The sequence below is a fragment of the Rhineura floridana genome, chromosome 6 (assembly GCF_030035675.1).
Source record: "Rhineura floridana isolate rRhiFlo1 chromosome 6, rRhiFlo1.hap2, whole genome shotgun sequence".
Classification (NCBI taxonomy): Eukaryota; Metazoa; Chordata; class Lepidosauria; order Squamata; family Rhineuridae; genus Rhineura; species Rhineura floridana.
This window is the reverse complement of record NC_084485.1, coordinates 116,880,546-116,897,701: the sequence shown is the minus strand read 5'-3', so window position 1 is coordinate 116,897,701 and position 17,156 is coordinate 116,880,546. Positions and strand designations below refer to the sequence as shown.

Sequence of the window (17,156 nt, the reverse complement as noted above, 5' to 3'; positions counted from 1 at the left end):
ACACAGAGACCCTGCTGGGACCCTGCTCCTAAAAATGTACAGGGTCTAAGACCCCCCGAGGCCCGGGACGACTGCACCTCTGTTTTTATTAGATTGCTTTACTTCACTAAAAACAACATTCTAGTCATAGAGTCATAGAATAGTAGAGTTGGAATGGGCCTATAAAGCCATCAAGTCCAACCCCCTGCTCAATGCAGGAATTCAAATCAAAGCATTCCCAACAGATGGCTGTCCACCTGCCTCTTGAATGCCTCCAGTGTTGGAGAGCCCACTACCTCTCTAGGTAATTGGTTCCATTGTCGTATGGCTCTAACAGTTAGGAAGTTTTTCCTGATGTCCAGTCGAAATATGGCTTCCTGCAACTTGAGCCCATTATTCCGTGTCCTGCATTCTGGGACGATCGAGAAGAGATCCCTGCCCTCCTGTGTGTGACAACCTTTCATGTACTTGAAGAGTGCTATCATATCTTCCCTCAGTCTTCTCTTCTCCAGGCTAAACATGCCCAGTTCTTTCAGTCTCTCCTCATAGGACTTTGTTTCCAGTCCCCTGATCATCCTTGTTGCCCTTCTCTGAACATGTTCCAGTTTGTCTGCATCCTATTTGAAGTGCGTAGACCAGAACTGGATGCAGTATTTAAGATGAGGCCTAACCAGTGCTGAATAGAGGGGAACTAATACTTCACGCGATTTGGAAACTATACTTTGGTTAATGCAGCCTAATATAGCATTTGCCTTTTTTGCAGTCACATCACACTGTTGGCTTATATTCAGCTTGTGATCAACGACAATTCCAAGATTCACATGTCGTATTGTTGAACCAAGTATCCCCCATCTTATAACTGTGCATTTGGTTTCTTTTTTCTAAGTGTAGAACTTTGCATTTATCCCTGTTGAATTTCATTTTGTTGTTTTCAGCCCAATGCTCCAGCCTATCAAGGTCCCTTTGAATCTAGTCCTAGCCAAGATTGTGGTTTTGCCTACAATTCATTTGAACACAGGAATGCATTGGGAATTATACCAATCAAGACAACAAAGCAAATTTTAAAACAGCTGCACTGTGGGCAATATACAATCTATACTGCGATTATGTTCCAACAAATGTATTTTTGGTGGCTGGTGCTTGGCTTCTTTCTTGCCCTTCCATGTATTACCTTTAAGGTAGGTGACTCAATAGGTATTCACCCAGGTACAGGATAAATGAAGACAACATACAGCGCATTGCCACTCTAGTTGCAGAAACAAATATTTCTTGTAGCAACCAGTACAATCTTCAGACTTTTCCTTCTCTAAAGCACCTCAAAGGGGGAAAATGCACCTTGGTAAGATTTACAGTTTATAACTCTAATGATTCTACAAACATAGCCACAATGTGATGAAAGGCAAAGCAGACCCGATCTGATTGAGAGCTAATAAAAATCAGTACTGAAAACTGAAAATAGCGCCCTTATCATCTTTCTTTCATTTAGACCTGATTACTAGGGGATTATAATGCAATCACAGCTATGTGTGAGAGGTAGCTATGGGAACCAGTTTTAACTGTTTATCTAGCCAAAGATCTTAATTTAAGTTTGAACACTCAGATTCATTTATATGTAAGACACCAAGGAGACAAAATGCAGAAGAAACAGATGCTTGCTTGTTCTTCCCATTTCACTTCATAAGCTACCAGCCAATTTGTCTTTCAGGGGCAAAATTAATTTCTGATGACAATGCGAGCAAGTCATAAACTAGGAGTTCCTGTCCTGGGAAACTTGGTAGGGCTGAGAAAATGTTCTGGGGCTATTTAGGAATGGGGCAAGGGAGGAAGAGAACAACCCACACACACCATTTGCTCATAGCTGAAACAAGGACATCTACAACAGGCGTTTCTTTGTCCTTGGGCTGTTACTCATTTTCAGTGGAAGGGAGGAGGTTGTGACACCTTTTCCTAGTGGTTAGTCTGAAGAAGAAAAAGAAGAAAATTCAAAGGCAACATATTGCCCATTCTCTCTCTCATGTGGGCTGTTTCCCAAGCTAGTTCTTTGTTTTCATTTTTTGTTCAGAATTCCCAAATCATGCAAACTTCAGCCTGCCTGCTTTGTCCCCTTCATTTAAAGCAACCTTTCCCAACCAAGTGCCCTCCATGTGTTTGGAGGGGGGACAACTTTCATCCGCCCCAGTCAGTACAGCTGGTAGTCAGGGATGGGTGAGAGCTGTAGTCCAGCAGCACCTAGATGGCACCAGGCTGGGGAACGCTGATAGAAAAAGCCAGTTAAAATTAATCAGACCTTTTTCAGAAAAAGGAAAAGAAAAACTGAAAGCAAATGCTGCACCTGTGGCAACTGGTCTCCCACAAGATTTTTACCTGAATGGGGCATGCATCCTCTGAGGAGCTGTTCCTCTCCATCCCACAGACACATTGCCAAGCTGACCCATCAGCACAGCCAATAAGCCTGGAGGGAATTGTCTAAGACAAGTAGTAGTGCTTGACTCCAAGCCAGAATCCTGCCCTTTTAAATTTTTACCACTCCTCAAGGAGGGGGTGGCAATGGGGAGGGGTGATCTGGACCTAAAGGTATAAAAGCCTTCAATCCAATAACAGACTTTGCTGGAGCAGGTTGCTCACTTGGAGAATTCCACAGTGCTATCTTGACTCATGTGGGCTTCTTATCAAGGTCAGAACAGGATAGATGGTGCCTCAGGACCCTGACCAGCTGATCTCTGGTGCTGCACCACAAGATTTCCAAAGAATTCAAACTATATATATATATAAAGAAAATAAATGCAACATGGGTTACAAACCAAAAATGTTATCTCTGAAGACACTAAAACACATTGTATGCTGCAGCACACAGGAATCTGTGTAACTCTCTGGTTTGGTGTTGGAGCATAAAGAGCCTTTCAAAGTAAGCAAATTAACCATGATAATCCACTATCATCAAGTAATACGAGAGAGAGAGAAAGAGAGAGAGAGAGAGAGAGAGAGAGAGCATTTTCCTGTTGATGTTTTTCATTATTGCACCCTCAAATAATAATAGAGATAATTTGAACACATTCCTGCGTACCAATTATTTAACTGACACATTTACAGCCTTCCTCTTTTTCTTTTTCTTTTTTAATGTTAACCATAGCCAGCATTATTTCTTCTTTTTGCTATTTACTCCTTAAACACAATACTTCACTCTTGTAATCCTTTTATACCTCTTGGCTTGAGTAGATACACTCCAAACCATCCTATCTCCTCTCTCTCCCCTGCCCTCCACCTTGCCCTCTCTGTCTCCCCTTCCTTTCCCTTATGTAACTTCATACAATATAATATCTATCCATTAGTGTTTTTGAAAATCCTCCGCTATCTGCTATGCTTTGCACTCTTTTATAGTGGGATTTTAAAAAACATTCTTCCTATTAATGTTTCTTTTTTTCATCACTCCTTTTGTAGAAAGTTTAAAGTAAAGTTTGAAAGTGTTTTAATTTTTATTTATACAGGGGAAATGAATTTCGGAGAGAGAGCCACCAAAGAGCCTGAAGGTTTAGCTCTTTCAAATTTTCAACACGATCCAAAACGCTTTTCTCGGAATGCATCTATCACAGAAAGCTATGCAGCACCTGCATTTAAGCAGCAAAGTGTTCCCTTTCTCCTTCATAATGTCTTGCATTAATAGTGCCTTTAATCTAGAAAAATCCCAAAGCACTTTCCATATAGATACAGTAATCTCTCCCATTTGCCACTGAAATGCAGCTGTCTTTGGAGTGAAACTTAGCAACAACTAAACACCGCAACAGTTTAGCAGAAGAAATTATTAAAACATTATCTAACAGAAATCGCAGGATAAGGAAATTAGGGACATTTTCACACCAATCCATCTAGGAGCTGTATATGTGTGTACAAGCTTCCCCATGAACATCCTTCATTGAGTGGAGATTCACAGATGCAAATGAGCCTTTATATATACAATTTCCCAAACCAGAGATATATGCATGTAAGATGTCAATAAATAAATGCATAATGAGCTGGACTCCTCTCCTTCCATTCCAAACATTGTCTTTTACTGATTTTACATGAGCTCTACATGGAAATCATTTCTCTATAGAATGAAAGTCCTCCATAAAGTGGGCACTCATTATTTATTTTATTGGGCATAAACCTGCTCTACAACCAGTGATTCCCCCATCCCCAAATCATGGATATACACAGTGAAATCCACACATATAAGTAAGGGGTGGGCAAATCCATCTGTTTCTGGGCCATGTCACTTTCACATGTGTTCACCCAGAAGTCTGCTCCATCCTCTTTTCATGTTAACCTGCAAATAAAAATAATGTACATGAGAATTTGCATTTAAAATTATATTTTCAAATGCATATTTTCTTTAAAAAAAAAGTAAATAGGCATTTCTAAATGTATTTTCCTTTAAAATACGCTTTACTAAACATATTTTGACATGCTTTTTTGAGCTAAGAACCACACTGGAACATTTGGAAGTAGAGAAGCTGCTGGATAACTAAATTATGATCCACATGTTAGCCCTGGAGGTGTGGATCAGATCAATGCCTCAGCAGACAGTGGAGGGCTGCAATTCCTTCCAGCCCATGGTAACGACTGTGATGTAATAATCACTGAAAAGCCATTTGCCCATGGTCTGGCTCCACATTGCATCACAATATGCATGTTTTGATCATGATCCCTATGATGAGGGACGATGGCTCAAGCAAGGGGAGGTCAGTAGCTTCCAGGCAGGCAGGATGGAAAAACAAGGCAGAGCAAGGCCAAAGTCAGCACTTCAGAAGGAGGTCAAGGTGTGGGCTCAGGACCACAGTTAGTGCTCCTACAGCTGAGGCCAACATTCAAGTTGTGTCAGCAAAGTCCTAGAGTAACTCGCTGACTTTTATGGCAGGACCAGGTAGTCACTGAGTGCTGCCTCCTGGCCTCTTAATGGGCCAGGGCCTTCTTCTGCAGTCATTGGCTCCTTTTAGCTAATGGCATTTTTTAGCTGTGATCTCTCCTCAGGGCTCTCTTGATCCCCTAAGGAATCTGTCGATCAACCATCAGAGTCTGGTGGCAGAGAGATCCCCCTGGAGCTCAGGGAAGAAGAGGCCGACTCCAGTGCCTATATACCCACATCAGATGGACCATTTCCTCCTAGGAGCTGCAGCTGTCAGAGGACTCATTTTTGAAGAGTGTAGGAACTCTAACACAGTGTAGGAAGTTGTCACGTGATCTGGTTGACCCATGTGATCAAAACATCTTTATATGATGGATGTATTACTGAAGCTGTCAGACCATGATGGAACAGCTTTTCAGCAACTACCATATTACAGTAGTAAAATGTAGTGGGGAGCAGGGCTGGATTATCCATTAGGCTTAGTAGGTTGAAGCCTAGGGGCCGGAGCTCTTGGGGGCCTGTGCAAGAGCTTCCAAACTGCCCACCATACCCCTGCTTCACTTACCTTTTTCTCCACTGTTTTTTGCGGTTTGCCATCAATCAAAATGGGGGCTCAGGTTTCCCTAAGGGGCTGAAGCCTCTGCCGCCATCTTGGTTGATGGCATGCATGCATGCTACACATGTGCATTGCTCCCATCAACCAAGATGGCGGCAGAGGCTTCAGCCCCTTAGGGAAACCTCGGCCACCATCTTGATTGATGGCAAACCTGCACGCGCAGTGCACGCAGCCGCAAAAAAAGCGGAAAGGTAGGTGAAGTGGGGGGGATGGGATGAGGTGGGACGGGATGGCGGGCGGCTCAAAAGCTCCTGTCCTGCGATCCCACCTGCGGCTGTTTCTGCAGATCTGCCTAAGAGGAGAAGGGCCCCCCAAACACCAATCAGCCTAGGGGCCCTCCTCAGCTTAATCCGGCCCTGGTGGGGAGGAGAGCCTGGCTGGGAGTTCAGAGTCTGTGAGTTCAGATCCCCACTCGTGTCTCCTGGGTGTCAAGGGCCAGCTAAAGATCACCCCCAAAGTGAGTGGCTCAGGGGTTATGTGCCCTGCCACCTGTGCAGCCGTGGGCAAGCTGCATAGTCCCAAGGAGCCCAGTTGCCCCCCAGCTGGCAGTTGCAGACAAGGAAGGGGCTGGCTTGTGCAACTGTGGCAAGCTGGGGTGGACTAGCCTCAGAGGGAGGCAATGGTAAACCCCCTCTGAATACCGCTTACCATGAAATCCCTATTCGTAGGGTAGCCATAAGTCGGGATCGACTTGAAGGCAATCCATTTCCATTTTCAATTAAACTGAATGTGAGAAAGTTCAAATAAGGACAAACAAAGAAAGCACTTCAGCAATGGACAATTAACTTATGAAATGCACCAGTCACAGGATGGTATGAAGGGCACTAAATTAGATGATTTCAAAGGGGATTAGACCGATGCCTCCTGATGATTGCTCATAAGGTTTTGTTTTCCCCTTTCCTCTCAATGGTAGCAGGGTTGCAAGCAAACCGGGAATGGCTTTTAATCATAAAGCTTCCCAGAGAAATCTGACTGGACAGTAGGAAAACAGCAGCACTATTGGTCTGATCTAGCAAAACCATCTTAGGTTGTTATGAGACCAAACACAGAGAAGTCTGTTAATGACACTGCAGCCTTAAGTCACATCCACACCATATATTAGCACATGGCTTCCCCAAAGAAATCTGGGAGCTGCAGTTTAAGAGTGCTGTGAATTGAAGCTCTGTGAATGTTAAAACTACAATTCCCAGGATTCTTTGGGGGAAGCCATGGGTTTTAAATGTGCTTTTAATGTATTGTGTGGATGTGACCTTAGGGTTTTTTGTCTGAGGCAAACCTGTCCTTTCCATCAATGTGCCTTTATTATTAAAACTTGGGTCATATGCCATTTACAAATGGTCAGTTATGCGTTTACCTTTTAAGATGACCTATGAAATGGAAAAAGAAAGGGGGGGAAGAGGAGAGGATTAATGGGTTCTATTGTTTTTCAAGTACTTTGGATCCAGAGTGTGCATTCTATGCTTGTTTTTTGGAAAATCATAAATAAAAACTAAATTCATAACAGATGAGGGCTAGTTCACACATGTATGTTCATCGGCAGTATCAAATGGCAAACTGCTCACTCACACATGCAGTTGTAACCCATCAAAGCCATATTCAGATAAATAGAAATCATGGAGGATGAGGAAATCAAAGACAGAGAGCCTGCAGAGAAGATCAGATGAGCATTTGGAGGTCAGGAGCAGGGACAGGGACCCTAGTTCCCCCCCTCCCCAGTCCACTGGTTGCTTGAATAGGGCTCAGTTGATGAGTCATGAAGACCGGGGGGGGGGAGGGAGGGAGAACTAGTCCTATGTGTGTCTGGTTCTATGAATAAGATTAACACTCTAGCTGAATCTCAATACACACATTAAATACAAAAATTAGAGCAACAATTTCAAGGGAAACAAGTTTACCTAGCACCTAAATAGGCTGTTGTTACAAACCCAGTAACCATAAGAAGCGAAAATGGAACTTCCAGGAGTGACAGCAAAATGCTAATATTTTTCAAATAAACCCTGGAGTAAATGGAGGCCTTCTTTCTCCCGCATAGTCAGTTGGTAACTTTCCTGAGCATTAAACTGACATAAAAATAATTGATAGGAAAGAAAATGCATTTTATTAGCAGCTCTGCTGTTCCTCCATTATTTAAGATGAATCTGATCTGCTGCTTCCTGCTGTGGAGATTACATCTTGAATACTTAATACCAATTTGGTTACTTTTTAGGGAAAAGAAAAACAAACTTAAATACCACACACACAATTTATCTAATTGCACAGCACTAATGCAAAGCATGATTGTAAATGCAAGCAAGGAAGTGAAGGAAGAGAGAGAACATCCAGTAGATATCTCCCAATGTCACGCCGAGCTGGTAATAATTCCCAGGACAGCTGCTTTCTAAAACAAAGTTTGATCAGCAAGGAAAAAAACCTACATTAAAAGTTAAACCTATCATTAAAAAATAATTACAGTAGAATTATTCACTCTGGCATTTCATTTCAAAATCTGGTCTCAATCAACATACTTTAATGAGATAAATGTTGGCTTTCAGAGCTTTTATTCTTCCTATGCTGAATGTATAAAACAGCTTTGAATGTGCTCAGCAGTGTAGCGTGGGGGTAAGAAAAGCAGTTTATGCTACATCTCACATAAGCTGCTTTCTCTTCTCACAGGTCTACTCTACACCATAATCTGGCAGTGTCCTATTTGGGCTTGACAATCTGTGGCAAGTTCAACCAGTCTTCAAGAGCTAAAGAATACGTGCCAATTACCCCTGCATGGTAGCAGCCAGAGATCAAGGAAATAAGGGTGCATGAAGTGTGATACCATGAGACTCTGTGCGCTTCCCTGAAATGATCCCATCCACCATGAAAAGCACCAATAGGTTGTCCTTCAATTGACACTGCACTAAGGATGGAGGAAAAATTCAATTTAGTGTGCATTTAAAGGCACTTAATTTGCACTTTCCAAAGCAACTTGCAAACCAAAACACAGCTATCCTGTACACAGTATGCTGATGACACGCAGCTCTGTTTCTCCTTTTCATCTTCTTCAGGTGAGGCTGTCAATGTGCTGAACCAGCGCCTGGCTGCGACAATGAACTGGATGTTGGCTAATAAACTGAGGCTCAGACTGAGATGTTGCTAGTGGGTGGTTCTTCTGACTGGATGGTGGATGTCCAACCTGTCCTGGATGGGGTTGCACTCCCCCTGAAGGAGCAGGTTTGTAGCTTGGGGGTTCTCCTAGAACCATCTCTGTCACTTGAGGCTCAGGTAGCCTCGGTGGCACGGAGTGCCTTCTACCAACTTCGGTTCGTGGCCCAGCTACGCCTCTATCTGGACAGGGATAACCTGGCTTCAGTTGTCCATGCTCTGGTAACCTTCAAGTTAGATTACTGCAATGCACTCTACGTGGAGCTGCCTGTGAAGACGGTTTGGAAAATGCAGCTTGTGCAAAATGCAGCAGCCACATTGGTAACAGGGACCAGACGGTTTGAACATATAAAACCAATTCTGGCCAGCTTGCATTGGCTGCCTGTATGTTTCTGAGCTCAATTCAAGGTGCTGGTTTTAACTAGATTTACCAGGTCGCTGGTTTTGGGCCAGAGCCTCCAGTTTTTGGGGGGCCCTCTGGCTCTCCAGCTAGCACCCCTTAATCTCCAGACTCTCAGCTTCAATTAAAAAAAAGTTTCTAGGTGGTCTGGTTCCCGAGATATACACCAAAATGTCAGCCGCCCCCCCCCCATGAGTGTTTAATCTATTTAACTGATACAATGCTGAGGTTGGTTCCTAGTTCCCAGTTCCTTATTTGCTTGAAAGTTCAAAACACTAAAAAAGAAGCGTTGACAACTACAGCAACTTCAAACCAAACTTAACATGTCTCTGAACCCCAAAATATAAGTTGGGGTACCCTGTATGATATATCACTGTGATCGGGGGACTCTCCCCATCAAAAATAACAATACATTTATGCAATCAAAATAATCAGGCTTCTGATATTATCATAAATACATAATGATGTCATAAAATCATAAAAAATGAGTAACTGGGGTGCCCACCCCAAAATCTGCTCTAGGCCAGGACAAATCATACACCCCATGAAAGGGGAGGGTGTCCTCTACTAGATGTCACTGCGTCCCGCCTGGCCCAGAGCTTCTGCTGGGCACAGGGCACGGAGGAGGACATCTATGCAAAATCAAAATGGACAAAAACATGTAGAAAAAAATAAGTAACTGGGGGTGCCCACCCCAAACTCTGCTCTGGGCCAGGACAAATCATATAGCCCAGGAAAGGGGAGGGTGTCCTCTACGAGATGCCACTGCGTTCTGTCTGGCCCAGAGCTTCTGCTGGGCGCAGGGCACGGAGAAGGGCATCTATGCAAAATCAAAGCAGACCAAAACATACAGGAAAAAATAAGTAACTGGGGGTGCCCACCCCAAAATCTGGGCCAGGACAAATCATACACCCCATGAAAAGGGAGGGTGTCCTCTATGAGATGCCACTGCGTCCTGCCTGGCCCAGAGCTTCCCTACCCAGGCTCCATCTTTTAGCTAAGATGTCTAGCTTAATTTCAAGTAAGATATTTTTTTAATTGTACGCTCCAAGCAACTGTGATTGATGCTTAATGTATCATGCTTAATGACATCACTTGGGCCCGCCCCTAAAATCTCAGGTTTTGGGATGCTTCTGACCTGACAACCCTAGTTTTAACCTATAAAGCATTACACGGCTTAGGACCACAATACGTGATCGAACGCCTCTCCCGACACGAGCTCACCTGTACACTACACTCAACATCAAAGCCCCTCCTCCGGGTGCCTACTCTGAGGGAAGCTGGGAGGCTGTCAACATGAGAGAAGGCCTTCTGAGTGGTGGCCCCCAAATTATAGAATGATCTCCCGGACAAGGTGCGTCTGGCACCAACACTGTTATCTTTTCGGTGCCAGGTCAAGACTTTCCTCTTCTCCCAGGCATTTTAGTATGTGTTTTTAAATTGCTTTTAAAAAATGTGTTTTTAAATTTGTATATTTATTTTTCATGTTTTTAATTGTTGTAAACTGCCCAGAGAGCTTCGGCTATGGGGCGGTATACAAATGCAATAAATAAATAAATAAAAATATCCTTCAAAATTCGCACTTCTCTGAATTCTGCAATGCAGTTCTCAAGCCAAGTAATGGGTACAAAAATGCATATACTAGGGTAAAGTGTGCACAACAAATGCCTGTATTCATGAAAATAACATTAAAATGCATTGTATCAGGGAAAATTGCTTTGCAAAAATGTGAATGTTAGGGGAAATTGCATTAAAATTTGTATATTAGGAGAAATGTGCACTAAAATGTCATAAGGCCTTTTTTAAAAAAAGCAAAGTGATTTGCATTGGTGATGAACTGAACTGAAGACTGGACAAATTAGAAACTGTGAGAAACTGAAACAGTCACCCATCCCTAAACTACCTACACACAAATGTATATTGCAAGGAATGTTGTGGACCAGAGGGAGCCAATGCAATGCCCTCTGCATGTTATTGCCCTACAGTTCCCATCAGCTGCAGCCAGCATGGTCAATTATCAGGGCTGACGAGAGTTGTAGTTCAAAAACAGCTGGAGGGCACCACATTGGCTACTCTAATCGTAGGCTACTAAAATATCTTCATATGGAGATAATGTTTCAGATTGCTATATTCTCAAACACCAAAACAAATGCCACAATTTTCTGAGCATTATGTGGATGTATGTAAGTAGTTCACAATGTGGCAGAGAAAATATCAGGAAAAAAGTGATTATGAAAAAGAAAGTAATCTGTTAAATAATGAGATATTCATCTGGAGTAGACTCACCCTACTCTCATAAAATAAAGAGATCCCTGCAAAGAGGCATTAAGAAGGCCAAGCTTATACAAGATTAACAATGATCTGAAAACAAAAGTCATATGCCATTCTAAGGTAAGAGCGGAGCTTTAAAAATGGCTGTCCTGTCAGTCATCCCGGAACAAAAATTTACAACTTGGCAGCTGGATAAAGAGATAATCATTTGGATAGAAGTATGGACCTCCCTGCTTACAAGAGATAACAGAACTAAAAAAAAAAAAAAGGAAAAACTCTATAAAGTATTTTTTCCTTAGGTCATTGTGGTCTATGCAGTTTATTATCATGCGAAAACTGAACTTCAGTGGGGATGTAGATTTTTTAAATATATATATATTATTGATAAGATCAACACAGATGTCTCCAACTTCTACTGTCTTGTCTTCTGAAAAATCTACTAGGTTAGTGATGCATGGTGGAAACTGATCTGATATACCTTGGGGACTAGAGTTTTGGGCTAAATAAAGCGATTGCAACAGATATTAGAATAACTGACGGGAGAAATTGGAAACTGGGTTAGTTTGTTTTTTAAGAGAGTTAACAATGGTCTGAGTGAGATTTGTCAGAGACCTCAGGTCCAGCCCCCTCACCCCTGGGCAGTTGTTCCCCAGCAGGCACTCCCTGTGCCTCTCCTTACCAGGGCTGAGTTACACCCAACGCCAACTCTGTAACACAGGTAGACTGCTACAACCCCTTGACCTGGTCTCCTACTCTGAGCAAGGGAAACTCAGAGCACCACTAGGCTGCCAGAGATTTCCAAGAGCAACAGCTTTTGTTGCACTCACTGCTCTGGAGACTTCAGCCAAACCAAAATCAGTAGCTTTGTGGTCAAAGTACTGATTTCAGAGCCCCAGCCCCAAGTAACACACACCAATTAATATGAGGTAGTTTATTAAATATAATAAAAGTGCATATAAAACAGCAGCATAAAATACCATTAATCTTAAACGCCCTTAAACAGGGCTAGGCATAGTCAACATCCATACAAAATCCAGTGAGAGTTTACACAGACATAACATAACAAAACTTATCTAAGCTAAGCTAAATACTCACAACAAGAAAGCATAAGAGCTGGTCCCCCCTTGGCTCATTATACCACTGGACATCACATAGGTAAGTCAAGATGGAACGGGACGATGGGACGACTAGCTGAAGGGTAGCCCCTCTTTTATTGGAATTTGCCCAGCAACAGCAAGATGGCCAATTAGCCAGTCATGACACCCCTTGAAGATGGAATAACCCAGAAAGTTCACTGCAAGAACAGGCCTATTAATGTATGGCTACTCAGACCTCCTGACCTTGGTACCAGGCAGTATAGATAAGATTCAGCTGCCTCCATGTTAGAACAAGCTGCAGCTGGGTGGTATGAGACGCCCTAATTTTCCCCAGCTCAGATCATCCCAGGAACCTATGCAAAATATTCCCCACAATTCTTTCTGGTTGAGCCACCTTACTTTGGCCAACCTTAGCCGCTCCTGACAAGATTCACTTCCCATGGTTTACAACGGGGGTTGGGAACTTGTGGGCTTTCAGATGCTGTTGCACTCCAACTCCCATCCGCTCCAACCAGCATGAGCAATGGTCAGGGATGATGGGAGTTGTAGTCCATTAACATTTTGAGGGCCACAGATTTCCCACCCCTGGTTTATGTGCACATTTCATGTGGCCCACTGCAGCCTTTGATTAAACAGGTTGAACAGGTGTTTTGAAAGGAATTTTGCCTGCTTACCAGAGGCAAAAATGAGGAGCGGATACACCATGAGTACCTGAGAACTGGTGGAGGCGAGAGCTTGTAACCCCCCTGTTTCCCCCAGGGCCGCCTACATCTACTGCCAGAGCCAGAGGCTGAGAAAGTCATGAGCAGCAGCCCAGTGAGGAGGCCCTGGCCTATGCTTTAACACTGTGCTGCTTCAACAGAAAATCAGGAGATTCACCTGCAGAGTGGCACTTGATAGAATGTCAGAGAACTGAGAGAGGGGGAGCTCACAAATACCTTTGACATACCCTAATAACTATTGCTCTATTATCTATTTTATTGCATTTAAAATATAATGTAAGCTACCTTGAGGATGTCAGTTAGTAGGGTGGGTAACCTAAACTTACTCCGAGTAAATAAAGTAATTAAAAAAACAGACATCCCTCCTTCAGACTGCCATGAATTCTAAGCTGTTTCCGCTGCCAGAGAGCGAGACAGCGAGCGAGGGAGAAATGTTGAGAACTTTAAAATGCTGCTCAGAAATGCTAATGATTAAGTGGTCTATAAACGCCTTAAATAAAAAGTAAGAATGTTTTGAGAAACCAATATTCTTCTTTGGCAATATGGTATTACTTTTTCCCCTCTTAAATTCCATCCTCTCCCTTTGTGGTCAATCAGAATATTTTTGACATTCATCAGTATAATCTTTTTTACTTTAGCATCTTGACGAGTTCTTCCTACTGCTGAAGAGTGAAAGGCTCCCTCATTAAAAGGCCTCAACTGTCCTCCAGCAATCTCTTAAGAATTTCACCCCATTATAGTTCTACTTTTCCTTGCAGAGGTCAATAAATGGGCAGCATCCACCTCATCATCCTTATAAATGCATCATTTGAAGCATTTCAATTAAAGTTTCAGATCAGACCACTGTACTGAGACCGCTTTAACGAGGGAAAGTAATGACCTTGCATTGCAGGTTGTTTCTGGCATGGCATCAGTTTTAATTCTTCTTGATCTTAACTGTAACCCTTTGATACCTTTAGATCAAGAGTTGTCTTGAAATGCTTCAAGCACATTGTTGGACTTCCAGGGACTGTTGTGAGATGGTTTTATCCCTACTTGTCTTAGCAAAACCAGTCTGTCACCGAATTCTCAATGTACATTCAAATTACCAAAGATTAAAAGACTGCTGTAAAAAAACCCTTACTTTTTAAATAAAGTGTACAACAGTGGATACCTGCTTATGTCCCTGCAGCAAATAAACCTAAGGAAAATTCCACAGTAAGATGAAGGTAACTTCTTTGATGTTTGGTACCCAACAGGAATGATGTCATGATTAAAAGGGGCAAGTAAAAAGAGCACAGGAGAAACATATCTAATATGACACTTGGAAAGGGAAAACTGAACTTCATAACTAGTCTGGGTGGTACGTTTTATCAGACTGAAGCCTGTCATCTGTGTGAATACCGTAACACTGTTCGGGACTTTAGCTATAGGGTACAGCTTAGAAGAATCCCCAATCATGATCGATGTTGACTAAATCCCTCCTCACCTTTGGAGCCACCTTCTAAGTATTGAGTCTGACAGAGAGCTGCCAAATACTACATGCCAGTAGGGATGGGAAAGAAATTCGATTCAATTCACATTTAAAGCCAAATCTATCACATTCTGAAATGATATGAAGACAGAAACACACCCATCATTTGAAATGTCGCCCTGGGCTCCTGCTGGGAGGAAGGGCGAGATATACATCAAATAATTAATAAATAAATTAACACATCCTAATTTTGCTATATAGTTCTCTAACCAATGTTTACAAAAATGTATATATTGGGGCAAATGTGCATAAAAATGAATGTTGTTGTTATGTGCCTTGAAGTCAATCACGACTTATGGGAACCCTATGAATCAGCAACCTCCAATAGCATCTGTCGTGAACCACCCTGTTCAGAACTTGTAAGTTCAGATCTGTGGCTTCCTTTATGGAATCAATCCATCTCTTGTTTGGCCTTCCTTTTTTTCTTCTCCCTTCTGTTTTTCCCAGCATTATTGTCTTTTCTAGTGAATCACGTGACTTCTCATGATGTGTCCAAAGTATGATAACCTCAGTTTCATCATTTTAGCTTCTAGTGATAGTTCTGATTTAATTTGTTCTAACACCCAATTATTTGTCTTTTTTGCAGTCCATGGTATGCGCCAAGTGCTCCTCCAACACCACATTTCAAACGAGTTGATTTTTCTCTTATCCACTTTTTTCACTGTCCAACTTTCACATCCATACATAGAGAACAGGAATACCATGGTCTGAATGATCCTGACTTTAGTGTTCAGAGATACATCTTTGCATTTGAGGACCTTTTCTGGTTCTCACATCTGCCCTCCCCAGTCCTAGCCTTCTTCTGATTTCTTGACTATTGTCTCCATTTTGGTTAATGATTGTGCCAAGGTATTGATAATCCTTGACAAGTTCAATGACCTTGTTGTCAACTTTAAAGCTACATAACTCTTCTGTTGTCATTACTTTACTCTTTTTGATGATGTTCAGCTGTAATCCTGCTTTTGTGCTTTCCTCTTTAACTTTTATCAGCATTCGTTTCAAATCATTACTGGTTTCTGCTAAGAGTATGGTATCATCTGCATATCTTAAATTATTGATATTTCTCCCTCCAGTTTTCACACCTCCTCCATCTTGGTTCAATTCTGCTTTCCGTATAATATGTTATGTGTATAGATTAAACAAATAGGGTGATAAAATACACTCCTGTCTCACAACCTTTCCGACTGAGAAGCAATCAGTTTCTCCATATTCTGTCCCTACAATGGCCTCTTGTCCACAGTATAGTTTGTGCATCAGGACAATCAGATGCTGTGGCACCCCCATTTCTTTTAAAACATTCCATAGTTTTTCATGATCTACACAATCAAAGGCTTTGCTGTAATCTATAAAGCACAGGGCGGTTTCCTTCTGAAATTCCTTGCTCCGTTCCATTATCCGACATATGTTTGCAATATGATCTCTGGTGCCTCTTCCATTTCTAAATCCAGCTTGCATGTCTGGCATTTCTCACTCCATATATGGTAAGAGCCTTTGTTGTAGAACCTTGAGCATTACTTTACTTGCATGGGACATTAAGGCTATAGTTTGATAATTAATGCATTCCCTGGGATCCCCTTTCTTTGGAATTGGGGTGTATATTGAACGCTTCCAGTCTGTGGGCCATTGTTTAGTTTTAAAAATGAATATATTAGTGAAAATAACATACAAAAATGCATTATATTAGGGGAAATTTCTTGCAAAATTGTACATTAGTCAAAACATTCATTAGGAGAAATTCGCACTAAAATGTGATTCACATTAAAATTCTCACTACAATTTCATGAAGATTTTTTTAAAAAATATCATGAATTGCTGCAGAAATCTGGAGAACTTAATTTAAGACTAGAAAAATGAGGCACTGAAAGAACTGAAATTCACAGATCCTTCCATCCCTACGTGCCACTCATAAATATATTTATGCAGCCAGATGCTATGCATGTTTACTCAAAAGTAAACCCCAGGACTTATTCCCAGTATAATTTTGTTGTTTTACAAACAGTGTGCATGAGATTCACAGAATAACAGCAAGAACACACAGGTCCCTGCCCAGATGAGTTTATAATCTAAAGTTCTACACAGGGAGAGGAAGGTAATAAACACATAAACAAACACATACATACACACATACATATATACAGCTGCAACAGGAAACTTTGGAATCTCAGAAAGAAAGGGTAATAATAGCCAATGCACCATGTCCCTTCTAAATAGCAGGGTTAATTTGTTTTTTTCCTGAACAAGCAGCCAGACCATTTGTCCATCCAGCTCTGTACTGCCAACACAAAGCGTAGACACAAGGAGACCTGAATAATCTCTGGATGTTGCTAGACTCTAATTCCTATCAGCCCTAGCCAGCATGGCCACAGATCAAGGATGATGGGAGTTGCAGTCCAACAACATGTAGAGAGCACCACATTGACCAGTTGCAGTCTACACTGGTAGACTTGATGGTCTTTCCCACCCTGGCCTGGAGATGATGATTGTTGTTCTTGTTGTTGTTGTTTGTACACCTCTGTTTCATTAAAAACATCAAAGCGGTTTAGA

The 17,156-nt window shown here is 42.0% G+C and overlaps 1 long non-coding RNA gene across 1 annotated transcript in view; it reads right to left on the bottom strand.

The window, feature by feature from the left end:
- Positions 1-3,925: 3,925 nt before the first annotated feature.
- Positions 3,926-17,156, bottom strand: part of LOC133386769 (uncharacterized) — a 72,573-nt gene continuing 59,342 nt past the window's right edge. The window contains exon 3 of the long non-coding RNA XR_009763282.1: positions 3,926-4,282. This is a non-coding gene — a long non-coding RNA (uncharacterized LOC133386769). The remainder of the gene's footprint in view (positions 4,283-17,156) is intronic.